This window comes from Conger conger, chromosome 7 (assembly GCF_963514075.1).
Source record: "Conger conger chromosome 7, fConCon1.1, whole genome shotgun sequence".
NCBI lineage: Eukaryota > Metazoa > Chordata > Actinopteri > Anguilliformes > Congridae > Conger > Conger conger.
The window spans coordinates 24,319,640-24,335,307 of record NC_083766.1 but is presented as its reverse complement, the minus strand read 5'-3'; the positions used below and the strand labels follow the sequence as shown (position 1 = coordinate 24,335,307).

Here is a 15,668-nt window from a genome sequence, read left to right as displayed (position 1 = left end):
AGCGAACTTCTGACAGCTGAACGGCACCTTTTTTGTTTCGTATGACCTTAACAAATGGGCGGTGAGTGAGAGCGAGCGCTCAGACCTTAGACGCTGTTCGGCTCGCGCCTTGCCAGCCCTGCCTCTGACGTCCCTCTCCGCTAATGATGGGCTGGAGCGCCTGCATGTCAGCGAAAAGGGTTCAGCGCCTGTCAACACTTTGAGAACAGCGCGGATTCAGCCGTGCTTCCTCCACAGCCACAGAAATGAGTGCTCGCAGATGGAATGTGACCGGGCTACATTGCGCTTCAATTGCAATCCGGATTTACTGAAATCCTCCGCCCGGGCAGTGTCACAACAACAGCGTTACTGTAATCGGCTTCTCCGCGCTCGGAGCACCCTGTCGTTACGGTTGGCACTCCAGGTTCTTTCACCTACAGTAGCCAGTGGACGACATCCTGCTCTCGCCTGGACGCGCTTGCAAGAAACGATATTCTACAGCGAGGCATTCGAAACGCAATAATGGATTGCTAGTTTGAATACAACCCCCTTGTTTGTCTTTCAAACGTCGAATGAACGTTTTCTACTCGATTTAGCTACTTAAAGAAGCCGACTGAGGAATATATTATTTTGGTCAAACGAGCGTTTTGGAGATCACATGCCCTTCGGTCTCCACAGTATTTTGCATCATGAGCACGAGTGGTAAGTGGATCGTTTGGAGGTGCTTCTCGTTAAACGCATACGGTGTGAAGGGATGTAATAATTACGGCAAAGTAGGATTAGAAAGTGTCTCTCAGAAAACTACTCCAGGTGGTCTACAGCAGCTTTCATAGGATTTAACACAATCACACCATGGAGCAGGTCTCTGTATATTATAAGAAATGTTTGCTACAATACACATTTTATTTAAAGGCCAGGGATAATTGGGAAGAGTTGATTGTTCTTTTTTTACATTGATTAGATACGCACTGTAGATATGAAGATAAAGGTATTGTTTTCTACCTGTGTATATGCTATAATCCTGTGGACAAACATGTTGCCTGGGGTTGACTTGATTTGCCTTTTTATTGACATTCGGGACAATTTCATAAACTTTATATGTTATCTGTGTATTGAAAAATGAATATGCACAGGGACTGTGCGTGTGTGTTTGTGTGCAAAAGCTTCCAAGCTTTGGCACGAGGAAAAACTTGGTACTTAACTTAATACGCCCAGTTGTTAGTATTTACATTCATATATAATTAACTACCCTACCTGACTTTTTCAGACATAAACCTTTCTCCCTTTTTACCTCATGTAGGAATCATACAGTGGCATTTATTTATGTAGTAAATGCAAAGAAAAATTCCTCCTTTGGTATTTTACCTGTTAGCACGTTGTCCATATATGCGGCTATGAACTCAACTTGTTTTCATCTTGAACATTTCTTTCAAACAGCTTACACGGCTAGCTTTGACAATATGCGAGCCACGTGAAAACAATGAGAAATTGGCATTGTAAAGGTACAGTAGGCTACAGTAGACGGAGCTGTGACTTCATTTCCAGATGACAGCAGCACGTGACACAGGACAGAGGAGTTTTTGGAATTCTCTTGTCGCAACTGTTGCCCAGCCGTCAAGACGCGAATGTCAACTTCTCGCTGCGGTTTGCGCAACAGTTGGACACCTCCCTTAAAATAAAAATAAAAAATAACGAAATAAATAACGTTAAATAACTTACGGGTTAAGTCTGCGTAAAGGCGAGTTCATACCAAACATGCCACAATTTACCACCGAAAGAATTTAACCGAACAGTGCCACGCCCTCTGTGTCTGTGGTGCGCCCGTCGGGGTTGTCAGCTTGCTGATTCAGCGATAGATTAATCACTGACTGAATTGATAGATAAATCAATTCCATTCGTTGCATTTTAAGAGATATCCGTCTGCCTTGAACGTATGGGTTTGGACTTTGGACAGCCACGAAGGAAAAGCTCTACTGTGGAGCTTAATCTGCACTCCCTTATAAAACCCCAGCCTATGCAGTTTCGTTTTACTCTTCATTGTGTTTTGCAATACTGTTATCCTGGCCAAGCATACGTTCTACCCTCTGAAGTTGACTGTAGTTAGATGGGCAGATGAGCTGCTGGATACAATATGGATGAGAGCTGACAGAGGTCTGTCTGCTTGCTTCTGACCATGATTCTTTCAGTAGCTGTGGCATGTTCTTAGCGCAGCCTGTAGCCTAGTGGCTAAGTCACATGGTTGGTGGTTCAGTCCTCACTGTTGCCATGATAAGATGTTGGGCCCTTGAACAAGGCCCTTAACCCCACATTGCTCCAGGTGGGATTGTCCCCTGTCAAGACTTTAAATTGCCTTGATTAAAAGCATCAGCGAAATAGCAAGTTATTATTGCTATTATGTGGCTCGATGCCTGTTTGGGAATTGGAAAAGGAAATTCTAACCAGAAGGTTACAGGTTTGATTCCCAGGGATGGAATTGCTGCTGCACGCATGAACAGGGAACCTAACTTGCAAATAATGCAAAGCAATGCAAGTCACCTTGGAAACAGGCATCTGCGACAATTCTTGTACCAGTGTCACAAAATATCTCCTGCAGACAGGATATGCTCATCTGCATCTACAAAATCACTTCTCCCTGTAATGCCTTCCGCCTGAGAGCAGGATGCACGACCAAGTTCACAGGGTTTGCATGGGAAGACTTTAACAAGTAGCTGCTAATCCATCCCAGTGCTGTGAATTTCAACAGTGGACATGCTGAGTAGCCTGGCTGGCCAATCAGGGCAGCCGTGTCCACAGGCTGCATGTTGATTGGACTAGCCACAGCCTGGTTCTACCAGGGAGATGACGTGACCTGAATATGTTCAGTAATGATCTACGTTACGCGTGGATCAAACTCCCCTGTGTGAGGTGTGTCTGCCCGTCTCAGCCACTCCGATTAAGGTTGTCGGGCAAGCACCTAACGTAACGATTACGCCGTATAAACACGTTTAGAGGACATTTCTGCAGCGTGCCTTTGTGTGCTTTCATCCTAAACATTTCTTTGCAAAGGTCATGAGAAGTAGGTTGCCAGATAAGGCGGCTCTGACATTTCTCCCCCTTTCAGGCAGCGGGGCGTTATCGCCATTTTCTCTGCAAAGTCAGATTCCTTCCTTCATGCATTCATTTTATCCCTATTGTGGCTGCCATAATTATCAATGTTAATTAAGTCTCTAATGATATGGCCATTGTGGTTAGAATTTGTCCACGTCGAAAGCCTGCTGAGGCAGTAAATAATGGCTTTTAATAAAGAGAAAGACAGCTAAACAGGAAGAGAACGTAGTAGTGGAACGGTGAAGTTTTAACCCTTTAAATGTTGGATTTTTTTTCTTTTTTACTCTAAGTCAGTGTTCTAGAACTCCATTGCTTTCAAGTACCAGTAGTGATTGTGACATCAGCATTAGAATGTTCAGTTAAGAACATTCTAATCACATATTTGTGACCTCACACCTTAAAGGGTTCATGTGATTGGTACACATTGAGCTTTAGAAGAACAGGTCAATGAAAACCTTTTGGCCATGAGTATAACTCAGCACTGATGTCATGCTATTGAATGTCCTTCCCCATTGAAAGACTGTTTTGGAGAAATGCATTTTGTGAAAGAACAACCTCTTTTTACCCTGCATAATACGTATGCTCAGATTTCAGTGTAATCCCTTTAAATGCACTGTGTGCTTATGAAATAACAGGACAATGCTGAACATACATGTTTATTATCTTGGTAGTGAGAATCCATTTACATGGACAGTACTTAGAAGAGAAATCTTGCAACTGTAATGGGATTATTCCTTTTTTTTCCAAGGGCTCCTTTTAACGTCCAGTAAAGCGTATTTAACAATAACTGCACAGACAGCTAACTGTGAATGGTACTTCAGCTAGCAGACAGCATTAGCAGTGTAAAGGACTTAAGAAGGATTTGGAGCTTGCGTAACAGGTCAGCAAAGGGTTGCCTGCCTACAAAGATGAACATTTGAAATGTTTCTTTTTTTCTGTCCTCTTGGCTGAATGATGTTATTATATTACCCTGTTATTCACTTGCTGTTCTTATGCTCTTGTGAAGCCGAGTTCAGGCTCCGTGTGGGCACAGAGACACCTGTTTCACTACAGTTGAGGCACCTTCAATCGGAAAACATTTTCGGTTGAACGATATGTTTACTCCCAACGGTGTGCGACGGGGGGCGACAAGCTTTGGGGTATGTTCGCTCCTGCTCGGTGGGCGTGTCGGGGGGGGTCCAGCCCGAATCAATAATAACGCAGGCCTATGGTTTTTTTTTTTTTTTAAAGACATTTTTCAGCTTTATTGGACAGTATATAGTATAGAGAGACAGGAAGAATGGGAGCAAGAGAGAGGGGAAGACATGCGACAAATGTCGGACGGTCGGATTCGAACCCTCGACGTCGCGGCTCGCAATGAGCATGCGGTCAGCGCTCTACAGGCTGCGCCACCGAGACACCCCTCAGGCCTGTGCTTTAAAGCCTGGAGAATTACAGACCGGCCTTTTCAGACGTCATACTGACTATGTCAGTCAGCCGGGCCGCCAACACGGTGTTCAACCCAGCACCGTTTCTGTTTAAATAAACGTTCTGTTTCGCTACGTTCTGTCGGGGCCGAGCCTGACCCAAGTTCAGAGCTGCAGCTGTTCCGTTATCGCCAGGGAAACGTGCGGAATGTTCTTTTGCTGAGCTGCGGAAACTGGCACTCAGCTGACGAGGGGGGTGGGGTCCGCGCTGCCCTGGGATACGCGTGCCCCGACGCTGTCGGCCCAAACGCAGGAAACGCTGATGAGGATTAGGCGTTAAGCTCCCATCATCACATGCTGGCGAGACGTGTCGATATTCACCTCATAGCGTGAAGCCGAGGCCGCGATATCGTCATGACAACACGGGGGAGGACAGGTGGCAGAGCAATATGTTTTTCCCTGGCGATAGAGGGGAGAACGATGGATCAAAGACCTGTAAAACATTTGGCCCCTGGAGTACGGTCAGAATCGAAAGTGAATTACATTTCGATTTCAATTACGCTGCGGTGTACACTGGCTCTGTCTGTGAGATTCGATTAGGAGTGCAAGGAAGGACGAATACCACTTTTGATTAAAAAAAGAAATATCTCTATGAAGTGATTCATTGAAGTTAAATGTGAAAATAACGATGGCCAAAAGAAAGGAAGATTTGAGGCCAAGTATTAAATCTTTCTTGTGATCAGGACGATAATGTCTGGAAGAGAGATTACTCAATAAAGTTGAGACTGTTAAAATATATTGGTATTGCTATCTGTAATTTTAATCATCATTACCAGCGTCCACTTAATGTGTTATACCTTGGTTATTACTATTATAATTATTATTGTGCAGTTGTAAATGCTAGTACATGATCATATCCATGTTATGCATCCTTTATAATTACATTACAGTCCAGTTTAATACAGTACAGTATAATTACAGTCTCTGATGCTTTTATCCAAAGCTACTTACAGTTGATTAGACTAAGCAAGGGCCAATCCCCTCTGGAGAAATGTGGGGCCAAGGGCCCAACAGCTGTGCAGATCTTATCGCGGCTACACTGGGGTTTGAACCAACACCTTTCCAGGTCCCAATCAAGCACATTAGTCTACAGGCTGCCCCCTGATATAAAGTACATTGCTGATGTGTTCTGAAGGAATCTAGGAAAGGCAAGCTTAGGGAGGGTAAGATAAGGACATAAGGTCTTTTTTTTAAATAATTTCAACATAGTTTATGTTTCCAAGATGCAGCCAAGTTCTGTAGATCACCATCTTTGGCTTCTTTCAAAATTTCTTATTCCTGGTTGGGGTATTTTTTTTGGGGGGGGGGGGGGGGGGGTTGGATCCTGTCCCACCATGCATTGGGTTAGAGGCAGGAATACACCCTGGACAGGTCACCAGTCTGTCACAGGGCACACACATTACACACTCACTACTCAAAGACTCTAGCCTACTGCATGCCTCCATGGTCTGTGGGAGGAAACCGGGGTGCCTGGAGTAAACCCATGCAGACATGGGGAGAACATGCAAACTCCATGCTGAAAACCTGTCCTCCAGGATTCAAACCTGTGACCTTCTTACTGTGAGGGAGCAGTGCTATTCAGTATACCACTGTGCCACCTCAAATTGCCTTAGGAGTCCCCTTTATATGATGTAACCATGATAGGCATTGTAAACCGAAATCTTAAAACCTTCCAAATCAATGTAATTTTAACTGACATTTATTAACACAGGGCATAAATCAACTGTGAAAGGTTGTATAATGCAGTTGTTAATGATGTACTGTATGAAGCATTGATAAGTGAACTGCAATCAAGTTTCACCTTGATACCAGAACACTACTGTGGCAAATGGGTGACAGTAACGAATGCCCTGGGTTTGAATTCCAATTGGGTTCTTTCTGTGTCGTTCTCCAATGCAATTTACTTGTGGGTGGTAGGGTACCCCTTTTTGGGATGAGTTGAGGACGGAGGTAGGCTGATGGTCCAGGCCATGCCCATACAATCCTGACATTGTTTTCAAAAACAGATTTTAAGTCTGACTTTAAATGTGTGTGTTATTGACACTACCTTCAGTAGATATTTGGTGCATTATCTAATAACCGATTTACGGTTATTTCAACTATTTCCAGCCCCTTTACGGCCACTTTAAGAAATATTGTCCGAAGATCGCCTCATTCGGGTGTTAGTGGATCAGAGAACACAGAACTGAATGACACACAGGACTTATAAACTCTCAGGTGGACCCATAGGTGAACCCTTTCTAGTTCTTGATGGAGCCCTGTATCATAGGTGTGAAGTGTGAAAGCTCCAAGAAAAATAACCATTTTGCCCAACCCAGAACCCTTGAACTAGATATGGCTCTTCTATGGAATCACAGGGTTCCTTTCAGAAGTTAATCTTGGAGCTATTGCAAACTATTGGTGCGTAGCATGTACCAAATAGTTGAGAAAGTATATAATGATAATCTTAATGGGCACAGATGTGTCGTGAAAATCCCCTTTCCCCTCCGCTCCAGCAGAATGCCAGCCTCTGACTGACTGTGTAGAGCATTTATCAGCTCACTCCAGGCCCACGGTGATATTTCACACCGCCAGTGTGCGTGTAGACCAGGGATGTGCGTGTAGACCAGGGGTGTGCGTGTAGACCAGGGATGTGCGTGTAGACCAGGGATGTGCGTGTAGACCAGGGGTGTGCGTGTAGACCAGGGGTGTGCGTGTAGACCAGGGGTGTGCGTGTAGACCAGCGGTGTGGTGTGCGTGTTGACCAGGGGTGTGCGTGTAGACCAGGGGTGTACGTGTTGACCAGCGGTGTGCGTGTAGACCAGCGGTGTGCGTGTAGACCAGGAGTGTGCGTGTAGACCAGGGGTGTGCTTTCCTGTATGTGAAGAGGGCCTGTGTGGGTGCAGGTTTTTTATTTTAGCCTGTATGTACAATGTACCCCTGTAAAAATGATAGATAACTAATGTAGATAAATAGTAACTAATCATTTAACTTGTTTTTTAACTTACCATAGCAAAGTGAAATTTTAGGATGACATACATGGATTTTGTTCTCCTAATGAAGGGACTATTATAGTTGTATACATTGTATTTAAATGTATGTGACATTTTACAGCTTCACGGTGGCAACAAGTCATTGTTGTAAATGTTAGTGGAGTAATCCAGATGAAATTCCATGTTCAAAGGTGAGAAAGCAGTTTATTTCTGCTGCAGATATCCACCCCTTGAAGCTAAATCAGCTAAATCAGCCAGGGTTGTTGGAACGGTGCTTCCTGTTGGAGGCACTGCATGTGGCACATTTGTGTTATGTTGCAGCGGTTGATTGATGGCTGTTTAAATCAGAGAAGAATGCTCAATCAATCTGCCGTCAGAGCATATTATCAGGTGCATTGACTTTGCATCGTCAAACGTGTGGGACATCCCTAAAGAAGTAAAGTAAATAAGAGGCTAATTAAATGCGAGGAGATCAATAAAACCGGAGACTACGAGGGCTTTGAGGCAGCGCATCAGCGAGACAATCAGGTAATCTTTAGATTTAAAACATCAGTGTTCACTCCAAAGCACTCCGATGTGGGTTCATTCAGGTTTTCAGATGGCTTGTTTGAGGTGTCACTGGGATCACACAAATGCTCTTAGCTAAGCCTGGCTCTAGGGGAATGCAGGGATATTTTCTTGCGTACTGCCAGGCATTCTTGGAAAAAGAGTGTCTGCTAAATGTAGTAGCGCAACCAGCACCACCACTTACTGTGTCTTTAACCTTTTAAAGAGTAGGTTGATTCTAAGTCAGTGTTCTAGAACTCCACTGCGTTCAATTACCAGTAGTGATTTTGCATTGGTATTAGAATGCTCAGTTAAAAACATTCTAATCACGTACATGTGTGATTTTACACCTTGTAGGGCGAAAAGTAAATGCAGCAGAATCTCCAGTTGATTCTGTAGATCATGGTTTGTGCACAATGTCCTCTGTGTAGAGTTCCCATTGGACTGGTACAGTTGAAAAAAGCGACACGTCTGTGCCTGCTCTGTGCATCCAGAATGACTGAGGCTCCAGCTGTCTGGAATGCCAGTGGATTTACCTCTTTCAAGATTCTAAGTCTGTGTTCTAGAACCGCTTTCAATTGCCAGTAGTGTTTGTGACATCAGCATTAGAATGTTCCAATTAGAATGTTCAATTATGAGCATTCTAATCACACCAGTTTGACTGACTTCCTGAAAGGGTTCAATCGGATCACCTGGGACAGCTGTATCCTCACAGTCAGGGTCACACAGGGAAAAGTGTGATACATGCGAGAGTGTGGGAGCAAGAGAGGTGTGTTTCGGGGTGTGGGGGAGGGGGTTTATCACGAGGCAGGGAGCAATCCAAGCTGACACGGCCACCATGCATGCTGACTGAGTCAGAGGCAGCAGTGAGCACAGATCACAGCGGGTTTCTCATGCGCCTTCTTACCCGCGAGACCGTCGGGGTCAGACCCGGGGAGGACGACGAGGTCGGCGTGGCGACAGAGCTTTGGGTTTGGCGTCTCCGTCTGCACGCGCTCACTCCGCGAGGCCAGGCGTGCAGTTGCTTGTCGGCGTCTTCCTTCACCGTGGGAGCGTGCGTGGGAACGTCCCGGTGGCGCCTACAGCTGCTTCACCCCCGGGCGGGGCGGGATCGCAGAGAGAAGGTCACTGGAGTCTGCAGCTGTCCTTGCCTCCGGCAAAAGGTCATGACCCCGTGGTCAAAGGGCGTTCGATCCTTAATGGCGACACAGCCAGCTGCAGCCTGTAGGCTGTAGTGGCTAAGGTACATGGTTGGGATCTGGAAGGTTGGTGGTTCAAGTCCTGGTGTAGCCACAATTAGATCTGCACAGCTGTTGGGCCCTTGAGCAAGACACCCCACATTTCTCTAGTCTGCTTTGTCTAATCAACTATACGTAAGTTGCTTTGGATGAAACTGTCAGCTAAGTAATTGTGATCTACTGTAGATAGCCGTAATGGTATTGTAAACAGCATATAAGATAGTGAAGCCTTCAAAGAAGATAAGAATATATTGGGCAACCCTCTTCCTGGTGATCCACCATGCTGTAGCTTTTGATTTTACACTTACTTTACCTCAAGGTTTTCATTTCCACCGTAATTCTACACACCAATCTCTAGCTGTTGAGTGAGGTTTGTTTGGGTTGGAGTGAAAACTGAACAATTAGTGCCGCTGATTGGCCAAACTGTCGTCACACCTGGCTCCCAGGGAAACGGAGGGTGGAACACCAGCAGTTCTCAGCCCTTGAGGACCGTGATTTAATGAACACACAGAACAGGGTTGAGCAAACCTGTTATTCTGAATAGTAAACAGCAGTTATCTGCAATTGGTGAAAATGACAGAAGCCAAGGTGTCTATCGCTGGTTTTTAACTGGATATAGTAATTAAGCATTTCTGTCTGACTATTTTTTTTATGAATCGCTATTTAGGGAAGGCTTCACAGGTTTCTATCATACACTTGTATCGGTCTGCTGTAAACTTTATTCTGCCAGTTGTTATGCACTGTAAGAGGGATTGTAATCAATAACACCATCCTGTAGATGCAATCAGATACTGAATGTCCACAGCACACGTGGATTTGATTACGTGTGACGTATTGTTCCCCAACTCCCTCCTAAATTCTACTCAGAGGTCTCAGATGTCTCTTTCATGTTCTTTCCATGAAAAATCTTTCCAATTTTATTATTTGCCCATTTTTTTATTGCAGGTTCTATCGATTGTGTTTGCTGCAGTTTCATTGCTTTTATCACTTGCCTGTTGTGCTGTTGGGCGTTGTGTTTTTTAATGTATCTGCGCCAGTTTTTTTATTTCGTTCTTACGCACATGTTTATTCACACTATGCATGCTTGGCTTGAGTTTCAGATTTTCTTTTGTTGAGTTTTATTGTGGTACATAAAACGTATCCTTATTATACTCATTACTATGATTATTTCTTCTTCTCCTTATTAGGGAGTGGGCAGCCTCTGGGCAGCCAGTGGCTTAGTGGATACATGACTTTGACCCGCATGGTTGGTGGTTCAATCCCTGTTGTAGCCACGATAAGATCTGTGCAGCTGTTGGGCCCTTGAGCAAGGCTCTTCACCGTGCATTGCTCCAGGGGGGATTGTTTCCTGCTTAGCCTGAGGAAATGGAGGTCGCTTTGGATAAAAGCGTCAGCTAAATGTAATGTAATATTATTGCATCCATCCATTATCTAACCCACGTATTGCTGGTCAGAGTTATGGGGGGGTGCTGGAGCATATCCCAGCATGCACAGGGTGAGAGGTGGCTTGGAGGCCTGGCAAGACGGACAGACAGATAGTGACTCTGGGTTTGGGAAGCAGTGGCTGAACTGTGATCACTGGTGTGACTGTAGCCCCTGGGGCGGTGGGGGGTACACTGCCTGTTGCCATGTTCTGCCCCCCGCCCCCCGTGTGCTAAACACCTATGACATCACCTTCTAGAGAACAGGGCTGCAGTGAGGGGCAGAGGAGCGCTGAGCTGTAACATCATCATGCTTCGAAAACCGCATATCTTTTTTTATTTTTATTTTTTCCCTTTTTTCTCCCAATTTGGTAGCCAATTGTACCCCGTCTAATTCAATTAGAGCTAGTATTAGATACACCGCCCACACCCCGTCCCTCGGCGGCCCTACGAGAGCGACACGCCTTCTTCAAGCCGTCTCGCCACATGCTGGTAACCGTGATTCCGAGGCGCCCGAGGTGCTTTTTGTGCGGCGATCTACTAACCCTGCCAAGTCAAGTCCCTCCCCCTGGAGCAGCGAGCCAATTATGCTGCTCCACGTGAGCCAGCCAAACTTGGCTTTTGACAGGACCGAGAATCGAACCCCGGTCCCCGGTCCCCGGTGTGCAACTGCAGCGAACTGCAACCGCAAGTCTGCTGCATCTTAGCCTGTTGCGCCACCACGGCCCCCTGAACACCGCATATCTAACCGACCGTGCAAGACTCGCTTCGGCTGGAAAAAGCTGACAATCACATTATTGTGATTGACGCAGCTCAGAGAGACACTTCCTGCATGGCTATCGCTCTCTCTCTCTTTCTTCATTACAGCATACCTTCTGTCTTTGTACACAGTGTCTCAATGCGGAGACCCCCATCCCTTCTCTGTTTGTACACAGTGCACAATACCATTACATGGACCCCCTACACATCTGTCTGTGTACCCAGTCTCATTATAGGGACCCCCTTTCTACCTGCTGTCTTTGTACACAGTGTCTCAATGTGGAGACCTCCTCCCTTCTCTATTTGTACACAGTAGGCTTACGCAATACCATTACTTGGACCCCCTACACATCCATCTTTGTACCCAGTGTCTCATTATAGGGACCCCCTCCCTTCCCTGTTTGTGTATCAGGGACCTAACAGCACTCCATAGTGACCCCTGGCAGCCAAAGGGTAACTCTGTTAGATAAGGCACCATAGGTCCAGTTTGTGTGTGAATTCTCTCCCCGCCTCCCCCTCCTATGCCTGAACATTTGACCCCTCAACACCCCCTTCCCCCCCCCCTTCCTATGACGCCATCGTCCTCCGGTAGCTTCTCACCCACGCCTGACATCGCTGGCCTGACTGGATTGGTCGCTGTGTCCATCCTCTGATGTAATGGCTGCCTCTCCTCTGCGCTGCTCCTTGTTTGCTGAGGACCATGATGCATTGCTTCAGCACTTTGGCTCGCATTTGTAAGAATATGGCTACACTTCAGCCACACTAAATTACAATGCATTTTTTAACACTTAACAATGGCATGATTTTCCTATACCACAATGAATAAATATTGGTATTTATGAGAAGGCAACATTTTCCTAACAAACCTCCGCAAGATTACTTTATGGACTGCTAATATTTTATCCACACTCCCATTTCATCAATGCATCTTTTAATATTCTTGAGCTGTTTTCTTTCTGTGCTTGATAACCCCATTGAATAAGGATGGACACCCCTCAGAATGTCAATAAGTGAACTGGCTAATTTCAGCTGCTGAGCTTTAATGGGCTAACATGAGACACATTAAAAACTGCATTCCCATTAGTCATGAATAGTGAAAGAAAATAAATATTTTAACAACTCATGAAATTGCTGCTAACAACAATCTCATACATTGTTAATTCATGAGATATATAACAGTGCTGAAACAAAATACTTTTTCAAGAGTTCCATTTAATAACACATTAACTAATAACGACTAATCGTCAGCAGTGCATTGGTAACGATTTATAAAGCACTTATAAAGCTAAACTCTAACTGACTATAATGAAAGTGTAAAAATCCGCTCAAACTAACACTTAAACACTTAATTATTGGAATGAAGTGTGAGAACAAGTTTTTATTCTTAATGTGTGTGTGTCGAGGGAAGGCAGGGACGGGGGGTTACTGTTAGAACTAGCAGTTAACATACAATGTGATAGTATATTTTCACATGTGAATGACATATTCAGAATTATTTGCTATGGCTTGTTTATTTTTCTGGCCTTCTCTCCCTCTTTCCTTGCGGTCATATGTAAGAGAAGTATCAGTGGCCTCAGTTCTTATCTGTGATTTCTCTGTCAGGGATTATCCACCGTTCATCTTCATTTTCTTGTTTTATAGTTTCTCTCGTGCTCACAGACATGCGGTGCACATAGCAGGGGGCAGTGTGGTGGAGCTGACATATCCCATCATCCTCTCTGTTTCTCGCCTCTGACCCCGGTTGCATCACCAACGAGAAGCCCCATAACCGTCTGTGAAATTACCCGCAATGCTTTGTGAGAGATGTTATGTAACTCCTTGCTGCCAGGCTTCCTGTTGGCCAGTGCCAGTGTCACCCCCTCCCCTCCCCCACCCCTCCTCTCTCCTCCCCTTAACCCCTGGCACCGGCGATCCTGTAGCTATGGTTTCTTTTACATCAAAACTGGAGTTGGTTAACACAGCATCCCTATCAGGAGTGTGGGGTGGAGTGGAATGTCACTACCTGTAACTTGTATCATGTTAGATGTTAAATATCCAGTCTGCTATATTCAGGTCAGAGAGCTATACTTTCAAGAACAGTGCAGTAAAAATAGATGTTTGTGTGTGTGTGTGTGTGTGTTGAGCGCCAGGTGTGGTGTGTGTCTGTGTGTGTGTGTGAGTGTTTTCTGCCCAGGTGTGGTGTGTGTCTGTGTGTGTGTGTTCTACCGAGGTGTGGTGTGTGTCTATATGTCTGTGTGTGTCACCTCTTCTGTGGCTGTTATTAAGGCTAATGATAGCCACTGTAAGACAATGATAGCTGGACACCTCATTTGTCACACCTGTCTGTGGGAAGCATCTAGGGATGTGACTTGGTGTTTTCTCTCAGAGATTACCTCTCTCTCTCTCTCTCTCAGAGATTACTCTGGACCTGCCCAGGGACGGGGCTGTTTGTTTGAGCTCATCAATCCTCTCTGCTCGTTTGTCTGAGTGCCTGTGTGAAAGATAATGAACTCAGTGGCCGTGGCCACAGTTCAGGCCAGTGTTTCCTCCATTGAGCCTTCGGCATCAATCTTAACTGGAGGTGGCGGGCCTGAACCAGACCAGGAAGAGTGTGCGGCGTGGCAGGGGAGTGCTGTAGCAGGGTGGGGTATGGTGTAGCAGGGTGGGGGTGTGGTGTAGCAGGGTGGGGGTGTGGTGTGGCAGGGTGGGGGTATGATGTAGCAGGGTGGGGGTATGGTGTAGCAGGGTGGGGGTGTGGTGTAGCAGGGTGGGGGTATGGTGTAGCAGGGTGGGGGTATGGTGTAGCAGGGTGGGGCTGTGGTGTAGCAGGGTGGGGGAGTGGTGTAGCAGGGTGGGGGAGTGCTGTAGCAGGGTGGGGGTGTGATGTAGCAGGGTGGGGGTATGGTGTAGCAGGGTGGAGGTGCTGTGTAGTTGTGTGGGGTGTGTTTTATCAGGGTGAGGGAGTGGTGTAGCAGGGTGGAGGTGTGGTTTATCAGGGTGGGGGTGCTGTGTAGTTGGGTGTGGTGCGGTATATCAGGGTGGGGGTGTGGTGTACCCTCTGCTTTTGCTGCACATCAATCATGTGGCAGACGTGATGTTTACGTCAGTGTGTCCCAGTACTGTCTGCTTTGCCTGAGGTGAACGGACATGTTTGTGAGTCCTGGCGTCTCGTCTATCTCAGGGCTGGAAGTCGTTCTCATCAGTGTGCTCAGTGGGGTATCCAGCCCTGGTGCCGGAGAGTCCATGGATTTTTCCGTTATGCTGCACAGAGCTCATCAGTTACGCAGTCAATTCACTTCATCAAGCTTCACAGCTGGATGCTGATCTTATGAGGAAAGCAAAAATAAAAAAATGAGCAGTTTCTGTGGCTCCAGAACCAGGGCTGGGCACCTGCTGAGGGAACATCCTGGCATTTTGGCAGTTCCTGTGCGTGCAGATGGTGGCAAATCCTCAGTGACAGTAATACTGTGGGTGGGAGAGGAACCCACATCCATCTGGTAAATGGATCTCCCCGAAACACGAGCTGACTATGACAACGACGGTGTCGGCGTCTTGGCCAGATCAGCCGTGACAGACGGCGGCGCTGTCTCGCAGGATACCACTCGCAGTGTCCCTCGGAAGCAGGGGCCAATCACGGGGAGATATGGGCATCGGCCAATCACGGGGAGATATGGGCATCGGCCAATCACGAGGAGATATGGGCATCGGCCAATCACGGGGAGATATAGGCATCGGCCAATCACGAGGAGATACGGGCATCCTGACATGCCAAAAAACTGGAAGATGGCCTGAAATGCTCTCAGGCGACTGAGGGGACCAGGCCACCCTCTCACCGGGACAGTCTCGGCCTGTCAGGGAGGAACACTGAAGTGTGGGATTCCCACTCTCTAGTCTGTACAGTAGTTGGCTTATTTTGGCTTAAATAAATATTGACAAAGTAAAATCTGTTATGTGTTATTTCACTCAATGGTAGATGTATCTGCTCTTTGGACTTGGGGAGGACTTGGGGCGGCCTATAGCCTAGTGTTTAAGGTGCTTGCTCGGGACCTGGAAGGTTGGTGGTCCAAGTTGTTGCCACAATGAGGTCAGTGCAGCTGTTGAACCCTTGAGCAAGGCCCTCAAGGGCTCCACAGGGGGTAGAGACCCCTGCCTGGTCTAATCAACTGTATGTCACTTTGGATAAAAGGGTCAGATAGATAACTGTAATGTAATGACTAGATG

At 46.3% G+C, this 15,668-nt stretch overlaps 1 pseudogene; it reads left to right on the top strand.

Moving 5' to 3' along the window:
* The first annotated feature begins 215 nt into the window (after positions 1 to 215).
* Positions 216 to 15,668, top strand: part of LOC133132589 (actin-binding LIM protein 3-like) — an 88,940-nt pseudogene continuing 73,487 nt past the window's right edge.